This window comes from Chiloscyllium punctatum, chromosome 24 (genome assembly GCF_047496795.1).
Source record: "Chiloscyllium punctatum isolate Juve2018m chromosome 24, sChiPun1.3, whole genome shotgun sequence".
NCBI lineage: Eukaryota > Metazoa > Chordata > Chondrichthyes > Orectolobiformes > Hemiscylliidae > Chiloscyllium > Chiloscyllium punctatum.
The window spans coordinates 43941825-43964807 of NC_092762.1; the positions used below are offsets into that span (position 1 = coordinate 43941825).

The 22983-nt window shown below is 55.7% G+C and overlaps 21 non-coding genes across 21 annotated transcripts; all 21 read right to left on the bottom strand.

Annotated features, from left to right (window-relative positions):
* Positions 1 to 3: 3 nt before the first annotated feature.
* Positions 4 to 76, bottom strand: trnak-uuu (transfer RNA lysine (anticodon UUU)). The gene has a single exon. It is a non-coding gene; the product is annotated as a tRNA-Lys (tRNA).
* A 1071-nt stretch (positions 77 to 1147) lies between these two features.
* On the bottom strand, positions 1148 to 1220 carry trnak-cuu (transfer RNA lysine (anticodon CUU)). Its single transcript has one exon. It is a non-coding gene; the product is annotated as a tRNA-Lys (tRNA).
* A 1070-nt stretch (positions 1221 to 2290) lies between these two features.
* On the bottom strand, positions 2291 to 2363 carry trnak-uuu (transfer RNA lysine (anticodon UUU)). The gene has a single exon. It is a non-coding gene; the product is annotated as a tRNA-Lys (tRNA).
* Positions 2364 to 3434: 1071 nt separating this feature from the next.
* On the bottom strand, positions 3435 to 3507 carry trnak-uuu (transfer RNA lysine (anticodon UUU)). Its single transcript has one exon. It is a non-coding gene; the product is annotated as a tRNA-Lys (tRNA).
* A 1070-nt stretch (positions 3508 to 4577) lies between these two features.
* On the bottom strand, positions 4578 to 4650 carry trnak-uuu (transfer RNA lysine (anticodon UUU)). The gene has a single exon. It is a non-coding gene; the product is annotated as a tRNA-Lys (tRNA).
* A 1071-nt stretch (positions 4651 to 5721) lies between these two features.
* On the bottom strand, positions 5722 to 5794 carry trnak-cuu (transfer RNA lysine (anticodon CUU)). The gene has a single exon. It is a non-coding gene; the product is annotated as a tRNA-Lys (tRNA).
* Positions 5795 to 6864: 1070 nt separating this feature from the next.
* On the bottom strand, positions 6865 to 6937 carry trnak-uuu (transfer RNA lysine (anticodon UUU)). Its single transcript has one exon. It is a non-coding gene; the product is annotated as a tRNA-Lys (tRNA).
* Positions 6938 to 8008: 1071 nt separating this feature from the next.
* On the bottom strand, positions 8009 to 8081 carry trnak-uuu (transfer RNA lysine (anticodon UUU)). The gene has a single exon. It is a non-coding gene; the product is annotated as a tRNA-Lys (tRNA).
* Positions 8082 to 9152: 1071 nt separating this feature from the next.
* On the bottom strand, positions 9153 to 9225 carry trnak-cuu (transfer RNA lysine (anticodon CUU)). The gene has a single exon. It is a non-coding gene; the product is annotated as a tRNA-Lys (tRNA).
* Positions 9226 to 10295: 1070 nt separating this feature from the next.
* On the bottom strand, positions 10296 to 10368 carry trnak-cuu (transfer RNA lysine (anticodon CUU)). Its single transcript has one exon. It is a non-coding gene; the product is annotated as a tRNA-Lys (tRNA).
* Positions 10369 to 11438: 1070 nt separating this feature from the next.
* trnak-cuu (transfer RNA lysine (anticodon CUU)) lies at positions 11439 to 11511 on the bottom strand. The gene has a single exon. It is a non-coding gene; the product is annotated as a tRNA-Lys (tRNA).
* A 1070-nt stretch (positions 11512 to 12581) lies between these two features.
* On the bottom strand, positions 12582 to 12654 carry trnak-uuu (transfer RNA lysine (anticodon UUU)). The gene has a single exon. It is a non-coding gene; the product is annotated as a tRNA-Lys (tRNA).
* A 1071-nt stretch (positions 12655 to 13725) lies between these two features.
* On the bottom strand, positions 13726 to 13798 carry trnak-uuu (transfer RNA lysine (anticodon UUU)). Its single transcript has one exon. It is a non-coding gene; the product is annotated as a tRNA-Lys (tRNA).
* A 1071-nt stretch (positions 13799 to 14869) lies between these two features.
* Positions 14870 to 14942, bottom strand: trnak-cuu (transfer RNA lysine (anticodon CUU)). Its single transcript has one exon. It is a non-coding gene; the product is annotated as a tRNA-Lys (tRNA).
* A 1071-nt stretch (positions 14943 to 16013) lies between these two features.
* On the bottom strand, positions 16014 to 16086 carry trnak-uuu (transfer RNA lysine (anticodon UUU)). Its single transcript has one exon. It is a non-coding gene; the product is annotated as a tRNA-Lys (tRNA).
* Positions 16087 to 17157: 1071 nt separating this feature from the next.
* Positions 17158 to 17230, bottom strand: trnak-cuu (transfer RNA lysine (anticodon CUU)). The gene has a single exon. It is a non-coding gene; the product is annotated as a tRNA-Lys (tRNA).
* Positions 17231 to 18301: 1071 nt separating this feature from the next.
* Positions 18302 to 18374, bottom strand: trnak-cuu (transfer RNA lysine (anticodon CUU)). Its single transcript has one exon. It is a non-coding gene; the product is annotated as a tRNA-Lys (tRNA).
* Positions 18375 to 19444: 1070 nt separating this feature from the next.
* On the bottom strand, positions 19445 to 19517 carry trnak-uuu (transfer RNA lysine (anticodon UUU)). Its single transcript has one exon. It is a non-coding gene; the product is annotated as a tRNA-Lys (tRNA).
* A 1071-nt stretch (positions 19518 to 20588) lies between these two features.
* On the bottom strand, positions 20589 to 20661 carry trnak-cuu (transfer RNA lysine (anticodon CUU)). Its single transcript has one exon. It is a non-coding gene; the product is annotated as a tRNA-Lys (tRNA).
* A 1070-nt stretch (positions 20662 to 21731) lies between these two features.
* Positions 21732 to 21804, bottom strand: trnak-cuu (transfer RNA lysine (anticodon CUU)). Its single transcript has one exon. It is a non-coding gene; the product is annotated as a tRNA-Lys (tRNA).
* Positions 21805 to 22874: 1070 nt separating this feature from the next.
* On the bottom strand, positions 22875 to 22947 carry trnak-uuu (transfer RNA lysine (anticodon UUU)). Its single transcript has one exon. It is a non-coding gene; the product is annotated as a tRNA-Lys (tRNA).
* Between the last annotated feature and the right edge of the window lie 36 nt (positions 22948 to 22983).

Here is a 22983-nt window from a genome sequence, read left to right on the forward strand (position 1 = left end):
ACCCGCCCGAGCAGGGACTTGAACCCTGGACCCTCAGATTAAAAGTCTGATGCTCTACCGACTGAGCTACCCGGGCTGGTGGCAGGCCGCCTGCCCGGCTACGGCTTTCCCTGCCTGAGCTGGAAAACACGTTCGCGCTTCACACTCTCGCGCAGCCATTCTGACACAATCCACGCGATTCAGTCGGAAAGACTGGCAGCCCCGGCTGTGCAGGGCCGATTCCAAGCCGCCGTCTCTCTTCATCATCCCCCCACTCCATTGCCGCACCGTCCTCTCTCTACTGTAGCAACCCTCCTCAACACACACCTCTGGCACCGTCAAAGCCATCAGCAAGCCTACAACACAGCACCGCCAAAGTAAGAACGGTGCTCATGAGACGGCCTCATCATCAACCCTCCAACACCACGCGCCGTCCCTACCCCCAGCATCCACTCTCTGCTCGAAACAATCCACCCCACCACAAAGCCGCAGACACCGACACTCCCACACGCACGGCCACATCACCATCAGCTCCAAACCAAGGAAGATGTGCATGAAGGTTCCGTTGGACGTGTCTGAGTTGATTTGAAAAAAAAAAGCTGACCATCGATGAGAGCAGTCTCCATAAATCGAAGCTTCAGCACCTGCAAATATAATCAGGATTTCACTGCTGCCTCCCATCGCCACGAACCCTTGGCGCATTCGAGCCTCGGGCGACTCCCTGTGTGGAGTTTGCACATTCTCCCCGTGTCTGCGTGGATTTCGTCCGACGGATCCGGTTTCCTCCCACAGTCCAAAGGAGTGCAGCGCAGGTGTTTTGGCCATGCTAAATTGCCCCTTGTTTTCAGGCATGTGCAGGTTCGGAGTCACGAGGTGGGGGTTTAGGTGTGTGGGGGATACTCTTGGGAGAGTCGGTAGCTTGTTTCCACAGTCGAGGGATTCTATGCTAATTTCTGATTTCGCGCATTTGGAGGACCTTAAAGAGATCAATTCAAACAGAAGCCACGCGTTCCGCGATTACGGCAGCAACTGCGACAGTTCGGAAATGCAGGCAAAACTGCCCTGTGCTTGCTTCCACCGCCACAATGTAAGGGCCATTGAGTCTGATTTGTTAGCACTGCCCTGCGCCTTCGCTGTTGTCCCGTGGCAGAGCGATTTAAAAGCCACCCGCCCGAGCAGGGACTTGAACCCTGGACCCTCAGATTAAGAGTCTGATGCTCTACCGACTGAGCTACCCGGGCTCGTGGCAAGACGCCTGCCCGGCTACGGCTTTCCCTGCCTGAGCTGGAAAACACGTTCGCGATTCACACTCTCGCGCAGCCATTCTGATACAATCCACGCGATTCAGTCGGAAAGACTGGCAGCCCCGGCTGTGCAGGGCCGATTCCAAGCCGCCGTCTCTCTTCATCATCCCCCCACTCCATTGCCGCACCGTCCTCTCTCTACTGTAGCAACCCTCCTCAACACACACCTCTGGCACCGTCAAAGCCATCAGCAAGCCTACAACACAGCACCGCCAAAGTAAGAACGGTGCTCATGAGACGGCCTCATCATCAACCCTCCAACACCACGCGCCGTCCCTACCCCCAGCATCCACTCTCTGCTCGAAACAATCCACCCCACCACAAAGCCGCAGACACCGACACTCCCACACGCACGGCCACATCACCATCAGCTCCAAACCAAGGAAGATGTGCATGAAGGTTCCGTTGGACGTGTCTGAGTTGATTTGAAAACAAAAGCAGACCATCGATGAGAGCAGTCTCCATAAATCGAAGCTTCAGCACCTGCAAATATAATCAGGATTTCACTGCTGCCTCCCATCGCCACGAACCCTTGGCGCATTCGAGCCTCGGGCGACTCCCTGTGTGGAGTTTGCACATTCTCCCCGTGTCTGCGTGGATTTCGTCCGACGGATCCGGTTTCCTCCCACAGTCCAAAGGAGTGCAGCGCAGGTGTTTTGGCCATGCTAAATTGCCCCTTGTTTTCAGGCATGTGCAGGTTCGGAGTCACGAGGTGGGGGTTTAGGTGTGTGGGGGATACTCTTGGGAGAGTCGGTAGCCTGTTTCCACAGTCGAGGGATTCTATGCTAATTTCTGATTTCGCGCATTTGGAGGACCTTAAAGAGATCAATTCAAACAGAAGCCACGCGTTCCGCGATTACGGCAGCAACTGCGACAGTTCGGAAATGCAGGCAAAACTGCCCTGTGCTTGCTTCCACCGCCACAATGTAAGGGCCATTGAGTCTGATTTGTTAGCACTGCCCTGCGCCTTCGCTGTTGTCCCGTGGCAGAGCGATTTAAAAGCGACCCGCCCGAGCAGGGACTTGAACCCTGGACCCTCAGATTAAAAGTCTGATGCTCTACCGACTGAGCTACCCGGGCTGGTGGCAGGCCGCCTGCCCGGCTACGGCTTTCCCTGCCTGAGCTGGAAAACACGTTCGCGCTTCACACTCTCGCGCAGCCATTCTGACACAATCCACGCGATTCAGTCGGAAAGACTGGCAGCCCCGGCTGTGCAGGGCCGATTCCAAGCCGCCGTCTCTCTTCATCATCCCCCCACTCCATTGCCGCACCGTCCTCTCTCTACTGTAGCAACCCTCCTCAACACACACCTCTGGCACCGTCAAAGCCATCAGCAAGCCTACAACACAGCACCGCCAAAGTAAGAACGGTGCTCATGAGACGGCCTCATCATCAACCCTCCAACACCACGCCCCGTCCCTACCCCCAGCATCCACTCTCTGCTCGAAACAATCCACCCCACCACAAAGCCGCAGACACCGACACTCCCACACGCACGGCCACATCACCATCAGCTCCAAACCAAGGAAGATGTGCATGAAGGTTCCGTTGGACGTGTCTGAGTTGATTTGAAAAAAAAAAGCTGACCATCGATGAGAGCAGTCTCCATAAATCGAAGCTTCAGCACCTGCAAATATAATCAGGATTTCACTGCTGCCTCCCATCCCCACGAACCCTTGGCGCATTCGAGCCTCGGGCGACTCCCTGTGTGGAGTTTGCACATTCTCCCCGTGTCTGCGTGGATTTCGTCCGACGGATCCGGTTTCCTCCCACAGTCCAAAGGAGTGCAGCGCAGGTGTTTTGGCCATGCTAAATTGCCCCTTGTTTTCAGGCATGTGCAGGTTCGGAGTCACGAGGTGGGGGTTTAGGTGTGTGGGGGATACTCTTGGGAGAGTCGGTAGCTTGTTTCCACAGTCGAGGGATTCTATGCTAATTTCTGATTTCGCGCATTTGGAGGACCTTAAAGAGATCAATTCAAACAGAAGCCACGCGTTCCGCGATTACGGCAGCAACTGCGACAGTTCGGAAATGCAGGCAAAACTGCCCTGTGCTTGCTTCCACCGCCACAATGTAAGGGCCATTGAGTCTGATTTGTTAGCACTGCCCTGCGCCTTCGCTGTTGTCCCGTGGCAGAGCGATTTAAAAGCGACCCGCCCGAGCAGGGACTTGAACCCTGGACCCTCAGATTAAAAGTCTGATGCTCTACCGACTGAGCTACCCGGGCTGGTGGCAGGCCGCCTGCCCGGCTACGGCTTTCCCTGCCTGAGCTGGAAAACACGTTCGCGCTTCACACTCTCGCGCAGCCATTCTGACACAATCCACGCGATTCAGTCGGAAAGACTGGCAGCCCCGGCTGTGCAGGGCCGATTCCAAGCCGCCGTCTCTCTTCATCATCCCCCCACTCCATTGCCGCACCGTCCTCTCTCTACTGTAGCAACCCTCCTCAACACACACCTCTGGCACCGTCAAAGCCATCAGCAAGCCTACAACACAGCACCGCCAAAGTAAGAACGGTGCTCATGAGACGGCCTCATCATCAACCCTCCAACACCACGCGCCGTCCCTACCCCCAGCATCCACTCTCTGCTCGAAACAATCCACCCCACCACAAAGCCGCAGACACCGACACTCCCACACGCACGGCCACATCACCATCAGCTCCAAACCAAGGAAGATGTGCATGAAGGTTCCGTTGGACGTGTCTGAGTTGATTTGAAAACAAAAGCAGACCATCGATGAGAGCAGTCTCCATAAATCGAAGCTTCAGCACCTGCAAATATAATCAGGATTTCACTGCTGCCTCCCATCGCCACGAACCCTTGGCGCATTCGAGCCTCGGGCGACTCCCTGTGTGGAGTTTGCACATTCTCCCCGTGTCTGCGTGGATTTCGTCCGACGGATCCGGTTTCCTCCCACAGTCCAAAGGAGTGCAGCGCAGGTGTTTTGGCCATGCTAAATTGCCCCTTGTTTTCAGGCATGTGCAGGTTCGGAGTCACGAGGTGGGGGTTTAGGTGTGTGGGGGATACTCTTGGGAGAGTCGGTAGCCTGTTTCCACAGTCGAGGGATTCTATGCTAATTTCTGATTTCGCGCATTTGGAGGACCTTAAAGAGATCAATTCAAACAGAAGCCACGCGTTCCGCGATTACGGCAGCAACTGCGACAGTTCGGAAATGCAGGCAAAACTGCCCTGTGCTTGCTTCCACCGCCACAATGTAAGGGCCATTGAGTCTGATTTGTTAGCACTGCCCTGCGCCTTCGCTGTTGTCCCGTGGCAGAGCGATTTAAAAGCGACCCGCCCGAGCAGGGACTTGAACCCTGGACCCTCAGATTAAAAGTCTGATGCTCTACCGACTGAGCTACCCGGGCTGGTGGCAGGCCGCCTGCCCGGCTACGGCTTTCCCTGCCTGAGCTGGAAAACACGTTCGCGCTTCACACTCTCGCGCAGCCATTCTGACACAATCCACGCGATTCAGTCGGAAAGACTGGCAGCCCCGGCTGTGCAGGGCCGATTCCAAGCCGCCGTCTCTCTTCATCATCCCCCCACTCCATTGCCGCACCGTCCTCTCTCTACTGTAGCAACCCTCCTCAACACACACCTCTGGCACCGTCAAAGCCATCAGCAAGCCTACAACACAGCACCGCCAAAGTAAGAACGGTGCTCATGAGACGGCCTCATCATCAACCCTCCAACACCACGCGCCGTCCCTACCCCCAGCATCCACTCTCTGCTCGAAACAATCCACCCCACCACAAAGCCGCAGACACCGACACTCCCACACGCACGGCCACATCACCATCAGCTCCAAACCAAGGAAGATGTGCATGAAGGTTCCGTTGGACGTGTCTGAGTTGATTTGAAAAAAAAAAGCTGACCATCGATGAGAGCAGTCTCCATAAATCGAAGCTTCAGCACCTGCAAATATAATCAGGATTTCACTGCTGCCTCCCATCGCCACGAACCCGTGGCGCATTCGAGCCTCGGGCGACTCCCTGTGTGGAGTTTGCACATTCTCCCCGTGTCTGCGTGGATTTCGTCCGACGGATCCGGTTTCCTCCCACAGTCCAAAGGAGTGCAGCGCAGGTGTTTTGGCCATGCTAAATTGTCCCTTGTTTTCAGGCATGTGCAGGTTCGGAGTCACGAGGTGGGGGTTTAGGTGTGTGGGGGATACTCTTGGGAGAGTCGGTAGCCTGTTTCCACAGTCGAGGGATTCTATGCTAATTTCTGATTTCGCGCATTTGGAGGACCTTAAAGAGATCAATTCAAACAGAAGCCACGCGTTCCGCGATTACGGCAGCAACTGCGACAGTTCGGAAATGCAGGCAAAACTGCCCTGTGCTTGCTTCCACCGCCACAATGTAAGGGCCATTGAGTCTGATTTGTTAGCACTGCCCTGCGCCTTCGCTGTTGTCCCGTGGCAGAGCGATTTAAAAGCGACCCGCCCGAGCAGGGACTTGAACCCTGGACCCTCAGATTAAGAGTCTGATGCTCTACCGACTGAGCTACCCGGGCTCGTGGCAGGCCGCCTGCCCGGCTACGGCTTTCCCTGCCTGAGCTGGAAAACACGTTCGCGCTTCACACTCTCGCGCAGCCATTCTGACACAATCCACGCGATTCAGTCGGAAAGACTGGCAGCCCCGGCTGTGCAGGGCCGATTCCAAGCCGCCGTCTCTCTTCATCATCCCCCCACTCCATTGCCGCACCGTCCTCTCTCTACTGTAGCAACCCTCCTCAACACACACCTCTGGCACCGTCAAAGCCATCAGCAAGCCTACAACACAGCACCGCCAAAGTAAGAACGGTGCTCATGAGACGGCCTCATCATCAACCCTCCAACACCACGCGCCGTCCCTACCCCCAGCATCCACTCTCTGCTCGAAACAATCCACCCCACCACAAAGCCGCAGACACCGACACTCCCACACGCACGGCCACATCACCATCAGCTCCAAACCAAGGAAGATGTGCATGAAGGTTCCGTTGGACGTGTCTGAGTTGATTTGAAAACAAAAGCAGACCATCGATGAGAGCAGTCTCCATAAATCGAAGCTTCAGCACCTGCAAATATAATCAGGATTTCACTGCTGCCTCCCATCGCCACGAACCCTTGGCGCATTCGAGCCTCGGGCGACTCCCTGTGTGGAGTTTGCACATTCTCCCCGTGTCTGCGTGGATTTCGTCCGACGGATCCGGTTTCCTCCCACAGTCCAAAGGAGTGCAGCGCAGGTGTTTTGGCCATGCTAAATTGCCCCTTGTTTTCAGGCATGTGCAGGTTCGGAGTCACGAGGTGGGGGTTTAGGTGTGTGGGGGATACTCTTGGGAGAGTCGGTAGCCTGTTTCCACAGTCGAGGGATTCTATGCTAATTTCTGATTTCGCGCATTTGGAGGACCTTAAAGAGATCAATTCAAACAGAAGCCACGCGTTCCGCGATTACGGCAGCAACTGCGACAGTTCGGAAATGCAGGCAAAACTGCCCTGTGCTTGCTTCCACCGCCACAATGTAAGGGCCATTGAGTCTGATTTGTTAGCACTGCCCTGCGCCTTCGCTGTTGTCCCGTGGCAGAGCGATTTAAAAGCGACCCGCCCGAGCAGGGACTTGAACCCTGGACCCTCAGATTAAAAGTCTGATGCTCTACCGACTGAGCTACCCGGGCTGGTGGCAGGCCGCCTGCCCGGCTACGGCTTTCCCTGCCTGAGCTGGAAAACACGTTCGCGCTTCACACTCTCGCGCAGCCATTCTGACACAATCCACGCGATTCAGTCGGAAAGACTGGCAGCCCCGGCTGTGCAGGGCCGATTCCAAGCCGCCGTCTCTCTTCATCATCCCCCCACTCCATTGCCGCACCGTCCTCTCTCTACTGTAGCAACCCTCCTCAACACACACCTCTGGCACCGTCAAAGCCATCAGCAAGCCTACAACACAGCACCGCCAAAGTAAGAACGGTGCTCATGAGACGGCCTCATCATCAACCCTCCAACACCACGCCCCGTCCCTACCCCCAGCATCCACTCTCTGCTCGAAACAATCCACCCCACCACAAAGCCGCAGACACCGACACTCCCACACGCACGGCCACATCACCATCAGCTCCAAACCAAGGAAGATGTGCATGAAGGTTCCGTTGGACGTGTCTGAGTTGATTTGAAAAAAAAAAGCTGACCATCGATGAGAGCAGTCTCCATAAATCGAAGCTTCAGCACCTGCAAATATAATCAGGATTTCACTGCTGCCTCCCATCGCCACGAACCCTTGGCGCATTCGAGTCTCGGGCGACTCCCTGTGTGGAGTTTGCACATTCTCCCCGTGTCTGCGTGGATTTCGTCCGACGGATCCGGTTTCCTCCCACAGTCCAAAGGAGTGCAGCGCAGGTGTTTTGGCCATGCTAAATTGCCCCTTGTTTTCAGGCATGTGCAGGTTCGGAGTCACGAGGTGGGGGTTTAGGTGTGTGGGGGATACTCTTGGGAGAGTCGGTAGCCTGTTTCCACAGTCGAGGGATTCTATGCTAATTTCTGATTTCGCGCATTTGGAGGACCTTAAAGAGATCAATTCAAACAGAAGCCACGCGTTCCGCGATTACGGCAGCAACTGCGACAGTTCGGAAATGCAGGCAAAACTGCCCTGTGCTTGCTTCCACCGCCACAATGTAAGGGCCATTGAGTCTGATTTGTTAGCACTGCCCTGCGCCTTCGCTGTTGTCCCGTGGCAGAGCGATTTAAAAGCGACCCGCCCGAGCAGGGACTTGAACCCTGGACCCTCAGATTAAAAGTCTGATGCTCTACCGACTGAGCTACCCGGGCTGGTGGCAGGCCGCCTGCCCGGCTACGGCTTTCCCTGCCTGAGCTGGAAAACACGTTCGCGCTTCACACTCTCGCGCAGCCATTCTGACACAATCCACGCGATTCAGTCGGAAAGACTGGCAGCCCCGGCTGTGCAGGGCCGATTCCAAGCCGCCGTCTCTCTTCATCATCCCCCCACTCCATTGCCGCACCGTCCTCTCTCTACTGTAGCAACCCTCCTCAACACACACCTCTGGCACCGTCAAAGCCATCAGCAAGCCTACAACACAGCACCGCCAAAGTAAGAACGGTGCTCATGAGACGGCCTCATCATCAACCCTCCAACACCACGCCCCGTCCCTACCCCCAGCATCCACTCTCTGCTCGAAACAATCCACCCCACCACAAAGCCGCAGACACCGACACTCCCACACGCACGGCCACATCACCATCAGCTCCAAACCAAGGAAGATGTGCATGAAGGTTCCGTTGGACGTGTCTGAGTTGATTTGAAAAAAAAAAGCTGACCATCGATGAGAGCAGTCTCCATAAATCGAAGCTTCAGCACCTGCAAATATAATCAGGATTTCACTGCTGCCTCCCATCGCCACGAACCCTTGGCGCATTCGAGTCTCGGGCGACTCCCTGTGTGGAGTTTGCACATTCTCCCCGTGTCTGCGTGGATTTCGTCCGACGGATCCGGTTTCCTCCCACAGTCCAAAGGAGTGCAGCGCAGGTGTTTTGGCCATGCTAAATTGCCCCTTGTTTTCAGGCATGTGCAGGTTCGGAGTCACGAGGTGGGGGTTTAGGTGTGTGGGGGATACTCTTGGGAGAGTCGGTAGCCTGTTTCCACAGTCGAGGGATTCTATGCTAATTTCTGATTTCGCGCATTTGGAGGACCTTAAAGAGATCAATTCAAACAGAAGCCACGCGTTCCGCGATTACGGCAGCAACTGCGACAGTTCGGAAATGCAGGCAAAACTGCCCTGTGCTTGCTTCCACCGCCACAATGTAAGGGCCATTGAGTCTGATTTGTTAGCACTGCCCTGCGCCTTCGCTGTTGTCCCGTGGCAGAGCGATTTAAAAGCGACCCGCCCGAGCAGGGACTTGAACCCTGGACCCTCAGATTAAGAGTCTGATGCTCTACCGACTGAGCTACCCGGGCTGGTGGCAGGCCGCCTGCCCGGCTACGGCTTTCCCTGCCTGAGCTGGAAAACACGTTCGCGCTTCACACTCTCGCGCAGCCATTCTGACACAATCCACGCGATTCAGTCGGAAAGACTGGCAGCCCCGGCTGTGCAGGGCCGATTCCAAGCCGCCGTCTCTCTTCATCATCCCCCCACTCCATTGCCGCACCGTCCTCTCTCTACTGTAGCAACCCTCCTCAACACACACCTCTGGCACCGTCAAAGCCATCAGCAAGCCTACAACACAGCACCGCCAAAGTAAGAACGGTGCTCATGAGACGGCCTCATCATCAACCCTCCAACACCACGCGCCGTCCCTACCCCCAGCATCCACTCTCTGCTCGAAACAATCCACCCCACCACAAAGCCGCAGACACCGACACTCCCACACGCACGGCCACATCACCATCAGCTCCAAACCAAGGAAGATGTGCATGAAGGTTCCGTTGGACGTGTCTGAGTTGATTTGAAAACAAAAGCAGACCATCGATGAGAGCAGTCTCCATAAATCGAAGCTTCAGCACCTGCAAATATAATCAGGATTTCACTGCTGCCTCCCATCGCCACGAACCCTTGGCGCATTCGAGCCTCGGGCGACTCCCTGTGTGGAGTTTGCACATTCTCCCCGTGTCTGCGTGGATTTCGTCCGACGGATCCGGTTTCCTCCCACAGTCCAAAGGAGTGCAGCGCAGGTGTTTTGGCCATGCTAAATTGCCCCTTGTTTTCAGGCATGTGCAGGTTCGGAGTCACGAGGTGGGGGTTTAGGTGTGTGGGGGATACTCTTGGGAGAGTCGGTAGCCTGTTTCCACAGTCGAGGGATTCTATGCTAATTTCTGATTTCGCGCATTTGGAGGACCTTAAAGAGATCAATTCAAACAGAAGCCACGCGTTCCGCGATTACGGCAGCAACTGCGACAGTTCGGAAATGCAGGCAAAACTGCCCTGTGCTTGCTTCCACCGCCACAATGTAAGGGCCATTGAGTCTGATTTGTTAGCACTGCCCTGCGCCTTCGCTGTTGTCCCGTGGCAGAGCGATTTAAAAGCGACCCGCCCGAGCAGGGACTTGAACCCTGGACCCTCAGATTAAGAGTCTGATGCTCTACCGACTGAGCTACCCGGGCTGGTGGCAGGCCGCCTGCCCGGCTACGGCTTTCCCTGCCTGAGCTGGAAAACACGTTCGCGCTTCACACTCTCGCGCAGCCATTCTGACACAATCCACGCGATTCAGTCGGAAAGACTGGCAGCCCCGGCTGTGCAGGGCCGATTCCAAGCCGCCGTCTCTCTTCATCATCCCCCCACTCCATTGCCGCACCGTCCTCTCTCTACTGTAGCAACCCTCCTCAACACACACCTCTGGCACCGTCAAAGCCATCAGCAAGCCTACAACACAGCACCGCCAAAGTAAGAACGGTGCTCATGAGACGGCCTCATCATCAACCCTCCAACACCACGCGCCGTCCCTACCCCCAGCATCCACTCTCTGCTCGAAACAATCCACCCCACCACAAAGCCGCAGACACCGACACTCCCACACGCACGGCCACATCACCATCAGCTCCAAACCAAGGAAGATGTGCATGAAGGTTCCGTTGGACGTGTCTGAGTTGATTTGAAAACAAAAGCAGACCATCGATGAGAGCAGTCTCCATAAATCGAAGCTTCAGCACCTGCAAATATAATCAGGATTTCACTGCTGCCTCCCATCGCCACGAACCCTTGGCGCATTCGAGCCTCGGGCGACTCCCTGTGTGGAGTTTGCACATTCTCCCCGTGTCTGCGTGGATTTCGTCCGACGGATCCGGTTTCCTCCCACAGTCCAAAGGAGTGCAGCGCAGGTGTTTTGGCCATGCTAAATTGCCCCTTGTTTTCAGGCATGTGCAGGTTCGGAGTCACGAGGTGGGGGTTTAGGTGTGTGGGGGATACTCTTGGGAGAGTCGGTAGCCTGTTTCCACAGTCGAGGGATTCTATGCTAATTTCTGATTTCGCGCATTTGGAGGACCTTAAAGAGATCAATTCAAACAGAAGCCACGCGTTCCGCGATTACGGCAGCAACTGCGACAGTTCGGAAATGCAGGCAAAACTGCCCTGTGCTTGCTTCCACCGCCACAATGTAAGGGCCATTGAGTCTGATTTGTTAGCACTGCCCTGCGCCTTCGCTGTTGTCCCGTGGCAGAGCGATTTAAAAGCGACCCGCCCGAGCAGGGACTTGAACCCTGGACCCTCAGATTAAGAGTCTGATGCTCTGCCGACTGAGCTACCCGGGCTCGTGGCAGGCCGCCTGCCCGGCTACGGCTTTCCCTGCCTGAGCTGGAAAACACGTTCGCGCTTCACACTCTCGCGCAGCCATTCTGACACAATCCACGCGATTCAGTCGGAAAGACTGGCAGCCCCGGCTGTGCAGGGCCGATTCCAAGCCGCCGTCTCTCTTCATCATCCCCCCACTCCATTGCCGCACCGTCCTCTCTCTACTGTAGCAACCCTCCTCAACACACACCTCTGGCACCGTCAAAGCCATCAGCAAGCCTACAACACAGCACCGCCAAAGTAAGAACGGTGCTCATGAGACGGCCTCATCATCAACCCTCCAACACCACGCGCCGTCCCTACCCCCAGCATCCACTCTCTGCTCGAAACAATCCACCCCACCACAAAGCCGCAGACACCGACACTCCCACACGCACGGCCACATCACCATCAGCTCCAAACCAAGGAAGATGTGCATGAAGGTTCCGTTGGACGTGTCTGAGTTGATTTGAAAACAAAAGCAGACCATCGATGAGAGCAGTCTCCATAAATCGAAGCTTCAGCACCTGCAAATATAATCAGGATTTCACTGCTGCCTCCCATCGCCACGAACCCTTGGCGCATTCGAGCCTCGGGCGACTCCCTGTGTGGAGTTTGCACATTCTCCCCGTGTCTGCGTGGATTTCGTCCGACGGATCCGGTTTCCTCCCACAGTCCAAAGGAGTGCAGCGCAGGTGTTTTGGCCATGCTAAATTGCCCCTTGTTTTCAGGCATGTGCAGGTTCGGAGTCACGAGGTGGGGGTTTAGGTGTGTGGGGGATACTCTTGGGAGAGTCGGTAGCCTGTTTCCACAGTCGAGGGATTCTATGCTAATTTCTGATTTCGCGCATTTGGAGGACCTTAAAGAGATCAATTCAAACAGAAGCCACGCGTTCCGCGATTACGGCAGCAACTGCGACAGTTCGGAAATGCAGGCAAAACTGCCCTGTGCTTGCTTCCACCGCCACAATGTAAGGGCCATTGAGTCTGATTTGTTAGCACTGCCCTGCGCCTTCGCTGTTGTCCCGTGGCAGAGCGATTTAAAAGCGACCCGCCCGAGCAGGGACTTGAACCCTGGACCCTCAGATTAAAAGTCTGATGCTCTACCGACTGAGCTACCCGGGCTCGTGGCAGGCCGCCTGCCCGGCTACGGCTTTCCCTGCCTGAGCTGGAAAACACGTTCGCGCTTCACACTCTCGCGCAGCCATTCTGACACAATCCACGCGATTCAGTCGGAAAGACTGGCAGCCCCGGCTGTGCAGGGCCGATTCCAAGCCGCCGTCTCTCTTCATCATCCCCCCACTCCATTGCCGCACCGTCCTCTCTCTACTGTAGCAACCCTCCTCAACACACACCTCTGGCACCGTCAAAGCCATCAGCAAGCCTACAACACAGCACCGCCAAAGTAAGAACGGTGCTCATGAGACGGCCTCATCATCAACCCTCCAACACCACGCCCCGTCCCTACCCCCAGCATCCACTCTCTGCTCGAAACAATCCACCCCACCACAAAGCCGCAGACACCGACACTCCCACACGCACGGCCACATCACCATCAGCTCCAAACCAAGGAAGATGTGCATGAAGGTTCCGTTGGACGTGTCTGAGTTGATTTGAAAAAAAAAAGCTGACCATCGATGAGAGCAGTCTCCATAAATCGAAGCTTCAGCACCTGCAAATATAATCAGGATTTCACTGCTGCCTCCCATCGCCACGAACCCTTGGCGCATTCGAGCCTCGGGCGACTCCCTGTGTGGAGTTTGCACATTCTCCCCGTGTCTGCGTGGATTTCGTCCGACGGATCCGGTTTCCTCCCACAGTCCAAAGGAGTGCAGCGCAGGTGTTTTGGCCATGCTAAATTGCCCCTTGTTTTCAGGCATGTGCAGGTTCGGAGTCACGAGGTGGGGGTTTAGGTGTGTGGGGGATACTCTTGGGAGAGTCGGTAGCCTGTTTCCACAGTCGAGGGATTCTATGCTAATTTCTGATTTCGCGCATTTGGAGGACCTTAAAGAGATCAATTCAAACAGAAGCCACGCGTTCCGCGATTACGGCAGCAACTGCGACAGTTCGGAAATGCAGGCAAAACTGCCCTGTGCTTGCTTCCACCGCCACAATGTAAGGGCCATTGAGTCTGATTTGTTAGCACTGCCCTGCGCCTTCGCTGTTGTCCCGTGGCAGAGCGATTTAAAAGCGACCCGCCCGAGCAGGGACTTGAACCCTGGACCCTCAGATTAAAAGTCTGATGCTCTACCGACTGAGCTACCCGGGCTGGTGGCAGGCCGCCTGCCCGGCTACGGCTTTCCCTGCCTGAGCTGGAAAACACGTTCGCGCTTCACACTCTCGCGCAGCCATTCTGACACAATCCACGCGATTCAGTCGGAAAGACTGGCAGCCCCGGCTGTGCAGGGCCGATTCCAAGCCGCCGTCTCTCTTCATCATCCCCCCACTCCATTGCCGCACCGTCCTCTCTCTACTGTAGCAACCCTCCTCAACACACACCTCTGGCACCGTCAAAGCCATCAGCAAGCCTACAACACAGCACCGCCAAAGTAAGAACGGTGCTCATGAGACGGCCTCATCATCAACCCTCCAACACCACGCGCCGTCCCTACCCCCAGCATCCACTCTCTGCTCGAAACAATCCACCCCACCACAAAGCCGCAGACACCGACACTCCCACACGCACGGCCACATCACCATCAGCTCCAAACCAAGGAAGATGTGCATGAAGGTTCCGTTGGACGTGTCTGAGTTGATTTGAAAAAAAAAAGCTGACCATCGATGAGAGCAGTCTCCATAAATCGAAGCTTCAGCACCTGCAAATATAATCAGGATTTCACTGCTGCCTCCCATCGCCACGAACCCTTGGCGCATTCGAGCCTCGGGCGACTCCCTGTGTGGAGTTTGCACATTCTCCCCGTGTCTGCGTGGATTTCGTCCGACGGATCCGGTTTCCTCCCACAGTCCAAAGGAGTGCAGCGCAGGTGTTTTGGCCATGCTAAATTGCCCCTTGTTTTCAGGCATGTGCAGGTTCGGAGTCACGAGGTGGGGGTTTAGGTGTGTGGGGGATACTCTTGGGAGAGTCGGTAGCCTGTTTCCACAGTCGAGGGATTCTATGCTAATTTCTGATTTCGCGCATTTGGAGGACCTTAAAGAGATCAATTCAAACAGAAGCCACGCGTTCCGCGATTACGGCAGCAACTGCGACAGTTCGGAAATGCAGGCAAAACTGCCCTGTGCTTGCTTCCACCGCCACAATGTAAGGGCCATTGAGTCTGATTTGTTAGCACTGCCCTGCGCCTTCGCTGTTGTCCCGTGGCAGAGCGATTTAAAAGCGACCCGCCCGAGCAGGGACTTGAACCCTGGACCCTCAGATTAAGAGTCTGATGCTCTACCGACTGAGCTACCCGGGCTCGTGGCAGGCCGCCTGCCCGGCTACGGCTTTCCCTGCCTGAGCTGGAAAACACGTTCGCGCTTCACACTCTCGCGCAGCCATTCTGACACAATCCACGCGATTCAGTCGGAAAGACTGGCAGCCCCGGCTGTGCAGGGCCGATTCCAAGCCGCCGTCTCTCTTCATCATCCCCCCACTCCATTGCCGCACCGTCCTCTCTCTACTGTAGCAACCCTCCTCAACACACACCTCTGGCACCGTCAAAGCCATCAGCAAGCCTACAACACAGCACCGCCAAAGTAAGAACGGTGCTCATGAGACGGCCTCATCATCAACCCTCCAACACCACGCGCCGTCCCTACCCCCAGCATCCACTCTCTGCTCGAAACAATCCACCCCACCACAAAGCCGCAGACACCGACACTCCCACACGCACGGCCACATCACCATCAGCTCCAAACCAAGGAAGATGTGCATGAAGGTTCCGTTGGACGTGTCTGAGTTGATTTGAAAAAAAAAAGCTGACCATCGATGAGAGCAGTCTCCATAAATCGAAGCTTCAGCACCTGCAAATATAATCAGGATTTCACTGCTGCCTCCCATCGCCACGAACCCTTGGCGCATTCGAGCCTCGGGCGACTCCCTGTGTGGAGTTTGCACATTCTCCCCGTGTCTGCGTGGATTTCGTCCGACGGATCCGGTTTCCTCCCACAGTCCAAAGGAGTGCAGCGCAGGTGTTTTGGCCATGCTAAATTGCCCCTTGTTTTCAGGCATGTGCAGGTTCGGAGTCACGAGGTGGGGGTTTAGGTGTGTGGGGGATACTCTTGGGAGAGTCGGTAGCCTGTTTCCACAGTCGAGGGATTCTATGCTAATTTCTGATTTCGCGCATTTGGAGGACCTTAAAGAGATCAATTCAAACAGAAGCCACGCGTTCCGCGATTACGGCAGCAACTGCGACAGTTCGGAAATGCAGGCAAAACTGCCCTGTGCTTGCTTCCACCGCCACAATGTAAGGGCCATTGAGTCTGATTTGTTAGCACTGCCCTGCGCCTTCGCTGTTGTCCCGTGGCAGAGCGATTTAAAAGCGACCCGCCCGAGCAGGGACTTGAACCCTGGACCCTCAGATTAAAAGTCTGATGCTCTACCGACTGAGCTACCCGGGCTGGTGGCAGGCCGCCTGCCCGGCTACGGCTTTCCCTGCCTGAGCTGGAAAACACGTTCGCGCTTCACACTCTCGCGCAGCCATTCTGACACAATCCACGCGATTCAGTCGGAAAGACTGGCAGCCCCGGCTGTGCAGGGCCGATTCCAAGCCGCCGTCTCTCTTCATCATCCCCCCACTCCATTGCCGCACCGTCCTCTCTCTACTGTAGCAACCCTCCTCAACACACACCTCTGGCACCGTCAAAGCCATCAGCAAGCCTACAACACAGCACCGCCAAAGTAAGAACGGTGCTCATGAGACGGCCTCATCATCAACCCTCCAACACCACGCGCCGTCCCTACCCCCAGCATCCACTCTCTGCTCGAAACAATCCACCCCACCACAAAGCCGCAGACACCGACACTCCCACACGCACGGCCACATCACCATCAGCTCCAAACCAAGGAAGATGTGCATGAAGGTTCCGTTGGACGTGTCTGAGTTGATTTGAAAAAAAAAAGCTGACCATCGATGAGAGCAGTCTCCATAAATCGAAGCTTCAGCACCTGCAAATATAATCAGGATTTCACTGCTGCCTCCCATCGCCACGAACCCTTGGCGCATTCGAGCCTCGGGCGACTCCCTGTGTGGAGTTTGCACATTCTCCCCGTGTCTGCGTGGATTTCGTCCGACGGATCCGGTTTCCTCCCACAGTCCAAAGGAGTGCAGCGCAGGTGTTTTGGCCATGCTAAATTGCCCCTTGTTTTCAGGCATGTGCAGGTTCGGAGTCACGAGGTGGGGGTTTAGGTGTGTGGGGGATACTCTTGGGAGAGTCGGTAGCCTGTTTCCACAGTCGAGGGATTCTATGCTAATTTCTGATTTCGCGCATTTGGAGGACCTTAAAGAGATCAATTCAAACAGAAGCCACGCGTTCCGCGATTACGGCAGCAACTGCGACAGTTCGGAAATGCAGGCAAAACTGCCCTGTGCTTGCTTCCACCGCCACAATGTAAGGGCCATTGAGTCTGATTTGTTAGCACTGCCCTGCGCCTTCGCTGTTGTCCCGTGGCAGAGCGATTTAAAAGCGACCCGCCCGAGCAGGGACTTGAACCCTGGACCCTCAGATTAAGAGTCTGATGCTCTACCGACTGAGCTACCCGGGCTCGTGGCAGGCCGCCTGCCCGGCTACGGCTTTCCCTGCCTGAGCTGGAAAACACGTTCGCGCTTCACACTCTCGCGCAGCCATTCTGACACAATCCACGCGATTCAGTCGGAAAGACTGGCAGCCCCGGCTGTGCAGGGCCGATTCCAAGCCGCCGTCTCTCTTCATCATCCCCCCACTCCATTGCCGCACCGTCCTCTCTCTACTGTAGCAACCCTCCTCAACACACACCTCTGGCACCGTCAAAGCCATCAGCAAGCCTACAACACAGCACCGCCAAAGTAAGAACGGTGCTCATGAGACGGCCTCATCATCAACCCTCCAACACCACGCGCCGTCCCTACCCCCAGCATCCACTCTCTGCTCGAAACAATCCACCCCACCACAAAGCCGCAGACACCGACACTCCCACACGCACGGCCACATCACCATCAGCTCCAAACCAAGGAAGATGTGCATGAAGGTTCCGTTGGACGTGTCTGAGTTGATTTGAAAAAAAAAAGCTGACCATCGATGAGAGCAGTCTCCATAAATCGAAGCTTCAGCACCTGCAAATATAATCAGGATTTCACTGCTGCCTCCCATCGCCACGAACCCTTGGCGCATTCGAGCCTCGGGCGACTCCCTGTGTGGAGTTTGCACATTCTCCCCGTGTCTGCGTGGATTTCGTCCGACGGATCCGGTTTCCTCCCACAGTCCAAAGGAGTGCAGCGCAGGTGTTTTGGCCATGCTAAATTGCCCCTTGTTTTCAGGCATGTGCAGGTTCGGAGTCACGAGGTGGGGGTTTAGGTGTGTGGGGGATACTCTTGGGAGAGTCGGTAGCCTGTTTCCACAGTCGAGGGATTCTATGCTAATTTCTGATTTCGCGCATTTGGAGGACCTTAAAGAGATCAATTCAAACAGAAGCCACGCGTTCCGCGATTACGGCAGCAACTGCGACAGTTCGGAAATGCAGGCAAAACTGCCCTGTGCTTGCTTCCACCGCCACAATGTAAGGGCCATTGAGTCTGATTTGTTAGCACTGCCCTGCGCCTTCGCTGTTGTCCCGTGGCAGAGCGATTTAAAAGCGACCCGCCCGAGCAGGGACTTGAACCCTGGACCCTCAGATTAAGAGTCTGATGCTCTACCGACTGAGCTACCCGGGCTCGTGGCAGGCCGCCTGCCCGGCTACGGCTTTCCCTGCCTGAGCTGGAAAACACGTTCGCGCTTCACACTCTCGCGCAGCCATTCTGACACAATCCACGCGATTCAGTCGGAAAGACTGGCAGCCCCGGCTGTGCAGGGCCGATTCCAAGCCGCCGTCTCTCTTCATCATCCCCCCACTCCATTGCCGCACCGTCCTCTCTCTACTGTAGCAACCCTCCTCAACACACACCTCTGGCACCGTCAAAGCCATCAGCAAGCCTACAACACAGCACCGCCAAAGTAAGAACGGTGCTCATGAGACGGCCTCATCATCAACCCTCCAACACCACGCGCCGTCCCTACCCCCAGCATCCACTCTCTGCTCGAAACAATCCACCCCACCACAAAGCCGCAGACACCGACACTCCCACACGCACGGCCACATCACCATCAGCTCCAAACCAAGGAAGATGTGCATGAAGGTTCCGTTGGACGTGTCTGAGTTGATTTGAAAACAAAAGCAGACCATCGATGAGAGCAGTCTCCATAAATCGAAGCTTCAGCACCTGCAAATATAATCAGGATTTCACTGCTGCCTCCCATCGCCACGAACCCTTGGCGCATTCGAGCCTCGGGCGACTCCCTGTGTGGAGTTTGCACATTCTCCCCGTGTCTGCGTGGATTTCGTCCGACGGATCCGGTTTCCTCCCACAGTCCAAAGGAGTGCAGCGCAGGTGTTTTGGCCATGCTAAATTGCCCCTTGTTTTCAGGCATGTGCAGGTTCGGAGTCACGAGGTGGGGGTTTAGGTGTGTGGGGGATACTCTTGGGAGAGTCGGTAGCCTGTTTCCACAGTCGAGGGATTCTATGCTAATTTCTGATTTCGCGCATTTGGAGGACCTTAAAGAGATCAATTCAAACAGAAGCCACGCGTTCCGCGATTACGGCAGCAACTGCGACAGTTCGGAAATGCAGGCAAAACTGCCCTGTGCTTGCTTCCACCGCCACAATGTAAGGGCCATTGAGTCTGATTTGTTAGCACTGCCCTGCGCCTTCGCTGTTGTCCCGTGGCAGAGCGATTTAAAAGCGACCCGCCCGAGCAGGGACTTGAACCCTGGACCCTCAGATTAAAAGTCTGATGCTCTACCGACTGAGCTACCCGGGCTCGTGGCAGGCCGCCTGCCCGGCTACGGCTTTCCCTGCCTGAGCTGGAAAACACGTTCGCGCTTCACACTCTCGCGCAGCCATTCTGACACAATCCACGCGATTCAGTCGGAAAGACTGGCAGCCCCGGCTGTGCAGGGCCGATTCCAAGCCGCCGTCTCTCTTCATCATCCCCCCACTCCATTGCCGCACCGTCCTCTCTCTACTGTAGCAACCCTCCTCAACACACACCTCTGGCACCGTCAAAGCCATCAGCAAGCCTACAACACAGCACCGCCAAAGTAAGAACGGTGCTCATGAGACGGCCTCATCATCAACCCTCCAACACCACGCCCCGTCCCTACCCCCAGCATCCACTCTCTGCTCGAAACAATCCACCCCACCACAAAGCCGCAGACACCGACACTCCCACACGCACGGCCACATCACCATCAGCTCCAAACCAAGGAAGATGTGCATGAAGGTTCCGTTGGACGTGTCTGAGTTGATTTGAAAAAAAAAAGCTGACCATCGATGAGAGCAGTCTCCATAAATCGAAGCTTCAGCACCTGCAAATATAATCAGGATTTCACTGCTGCCTCCCATCGCCACGAACCCTTGGCGCATTCGAGCCTCGGGCGACTCCCTGTGTGGAGTTTGCACATTCTCCCCGTGTCTGCGTGGATTTCGTCCGACGGATCCGGTTTCCTCCCACAGTCCAAAGGAGTGCAGCGCAGGTGTTTTGGCCATGCTAAATTGCCCCTTGTTTTCAGGCATGTGCAGGTTCGGAGTCACGAGGTGGGGGTTTAGGTGTGTGGGGGATACTCTTGGGAGAGTCGGTAGCCTGTTTCCACAGTCGAGGGATTCTATGCTAATTTCTGATTTCGCGCATTTGGAGGACCTTAAAGAGATCAATTCAAACAGAAGCCACGCGTTCCGCGATTACGGCAGCAACTGCGACAGTTCGGAAATGCAGGCAAAACTGCCCTGTGCTTGCTTCCACCGCCACAATGTAAGGGCCATTGAGTCTGATTTGTTAGCACTGCCCTGCGCCTTCGCTGTTGTCCCGTGGCAGAGCGATTTAAAAGCGACCCGCCCGAGCAGGGACTTGAACCCTGGACCCTCAGATTAAGAGTCTGATGCTCTACCGACTGAGCTACCCGGGCTGGTGGCAGGCCGCCTGCCCGGCTACGGCTTTCCCTGCCTGAGCTGGAAAACACGTTCGCGCTTCACACTCTCGCGCAGCCATTCTGACACAATCCACGCGATTCAGTCGGAAAGACTGGCAGCCCCGGCTGTGCAGGGCCGATTCCAAGCCGCCGTCTCTCTTCATCATCCCCCCACTCCATTGCCGCACCGTCCTCTCTCTACTGTAGCAACCCTCCTCAACACACACCTCTGGCACCGTCAAAGCCATCAGCAAGCCTACAACACAGCACCGCCAAAGTAAGAACGGTGCTCATGAGACGGCCTCATCATCAACCCTCCAACACCACGCGCCGTCCCTACCCCCAGCATCCACTCTCTGCTCGAAACAATCCACCCCACCACAAAGCCGCAGACACCGACACTCCCACACGCACGGCCACATCACCATCAGCTCCAAACCAAGGAAGATGTGCATGAAGGTTCCGTTGGACGTGTCTGAGTTGATTTGAAAACAAAAGCAGACCATCGATGAGAGCAGTCTCCATAAATCGAAGCTTCAGCACCTGCAAATATAATCAGGATTTCACTGCTGCCTCCCATCGCCACGAACCCTTGGCGCATTCGAGCCTCGGGCGACTCCCTGTGTGGAGTTTGCACATTCTCCCCGTGTCTGCGTGGATTTCGTCCGACGGATCCGGTTTCCTCCCACAGTCCAAAGGAGTGCAGCGCAGGTGTTTTGGCCATGCTAAATTGCCCCTTGTTTTCAGGCATGTGCAGGTTCGGAGTCACGAGGTGGGGGTTTAGGTGTGTGGGGGATACTCTTGGGAGAGTCGGTAGCCTGTTTCCACAGTCGAGGGATTCTATGCTAATTTCTGATTTCGCGCATTTGGAGGACCTTAAAGAGATCAATTCAAACAGAAGCCACGCGTTCCGCGATTACGGCAGCAACTGCGACAGTTCGGAAATGCAGGCAAAACTGCCCTGTGCTTGCTTCCACCGCCACAATGTAAGGGCCATTGAGTCTGATTTGTTAGCACTGCCCTGCGCCTTCGCTGTTGTCCCGTGGCAGAGCGATTTAAAAGCGACCCGCCCGAGCAGGGACTTGAACCCTGGACCCTCAGATTAAGAGTCTGATGCTCTACCGACTGAGCTACCCGGGCTCGTGGCAGGCCGCCTGCCCGGCTACGGCTTTCCCTGCCTGAGCTGGAAAACACGTTCGCGCTTCACACTCTCGCGCAGCCATTCTGACACAATCCACGCGATTCAGTCGGAAAGACTGGCAGCCCCGGCTGTGCAGGGCCGATTCCAAGCCGCCGTCTCTCTTCATCATCCCCCCACTCCATTGCCGCACCGTCCTCTCTCTACTGTAGCAACCCTCCTCAACACACACCTCTGGCACCGTCAAAGCCATCAGCAAGCCTACAACACAGCACCGCCAAAGTAAGAACGGTGCTCATGAGACGGCCTCATCATCAACCCTCCAACACCACGCGCCGTCCCTACCCCCAGCATCCACTCTCTGCTCGAAACAATCCACCCCACCACAAAGCCGCAGACACCGACACTCCCACACGCACGGCCACATCACCATCAGCTCCAAACCAAGGAAGATGTGCATGAAGGTTCCGTTGGACGTGTCTGAGTTGATTTGAAAACAAAAGCAGACCATCGATGAGAGCAGTCTCCATAAATCGAAGCTTCAGCACCTGCAAATATAATCAGGATTTCACTGCTGCCTCCCATCGCCACGAACCCTTGGCGCATTCGAGCCTCGGGCGACTCCCTGTGTGGAGTTTGCACATTCTCCCCGTGTCTGCGTGGATTTCGTCCGACGGATCCGGTTTCCTCCCACAGTCCAAAGGAGTGCAGCGCAGGTGTTTTGGCCATGCTAAATTGCCCCTTGTTTTCAGGCATGTGCAGGTTCGGAGTCACGAGGTGGGGGTTTAGGTGTGTGGGGGATACTCTTGGGAGAGTCGGTAGCCTGTTTCCACAGTCGAGGGATTCTATGCTAATTTCTGATTTCGCGCATTTGGAGGACCTTAAAGAGATCAATTCAAACAGAAGCCACGCGTTCCGCGATTACGGCAGCAACTGCGACAGTTCGGAAATGCAGGCAAAACTGCCCTGTGCTTGCTTCCACCGCCACAATGTAAGGGCCATTGAGTCTGATTTGTTAGCACTGCCCTGCGCCTTCGCTGTTGTCCCGTGGCAGAGCGATTTAAAAGCGACCCGCCCGAGCAGGGACTTGAACCCTGGACCCTCAGATTAAAAGTCTGATGCTCTACCGACTGAGCTACCCGGGCTCGTGGCAGGCCGCCTGCCCGGCTACGGCTTTCCCT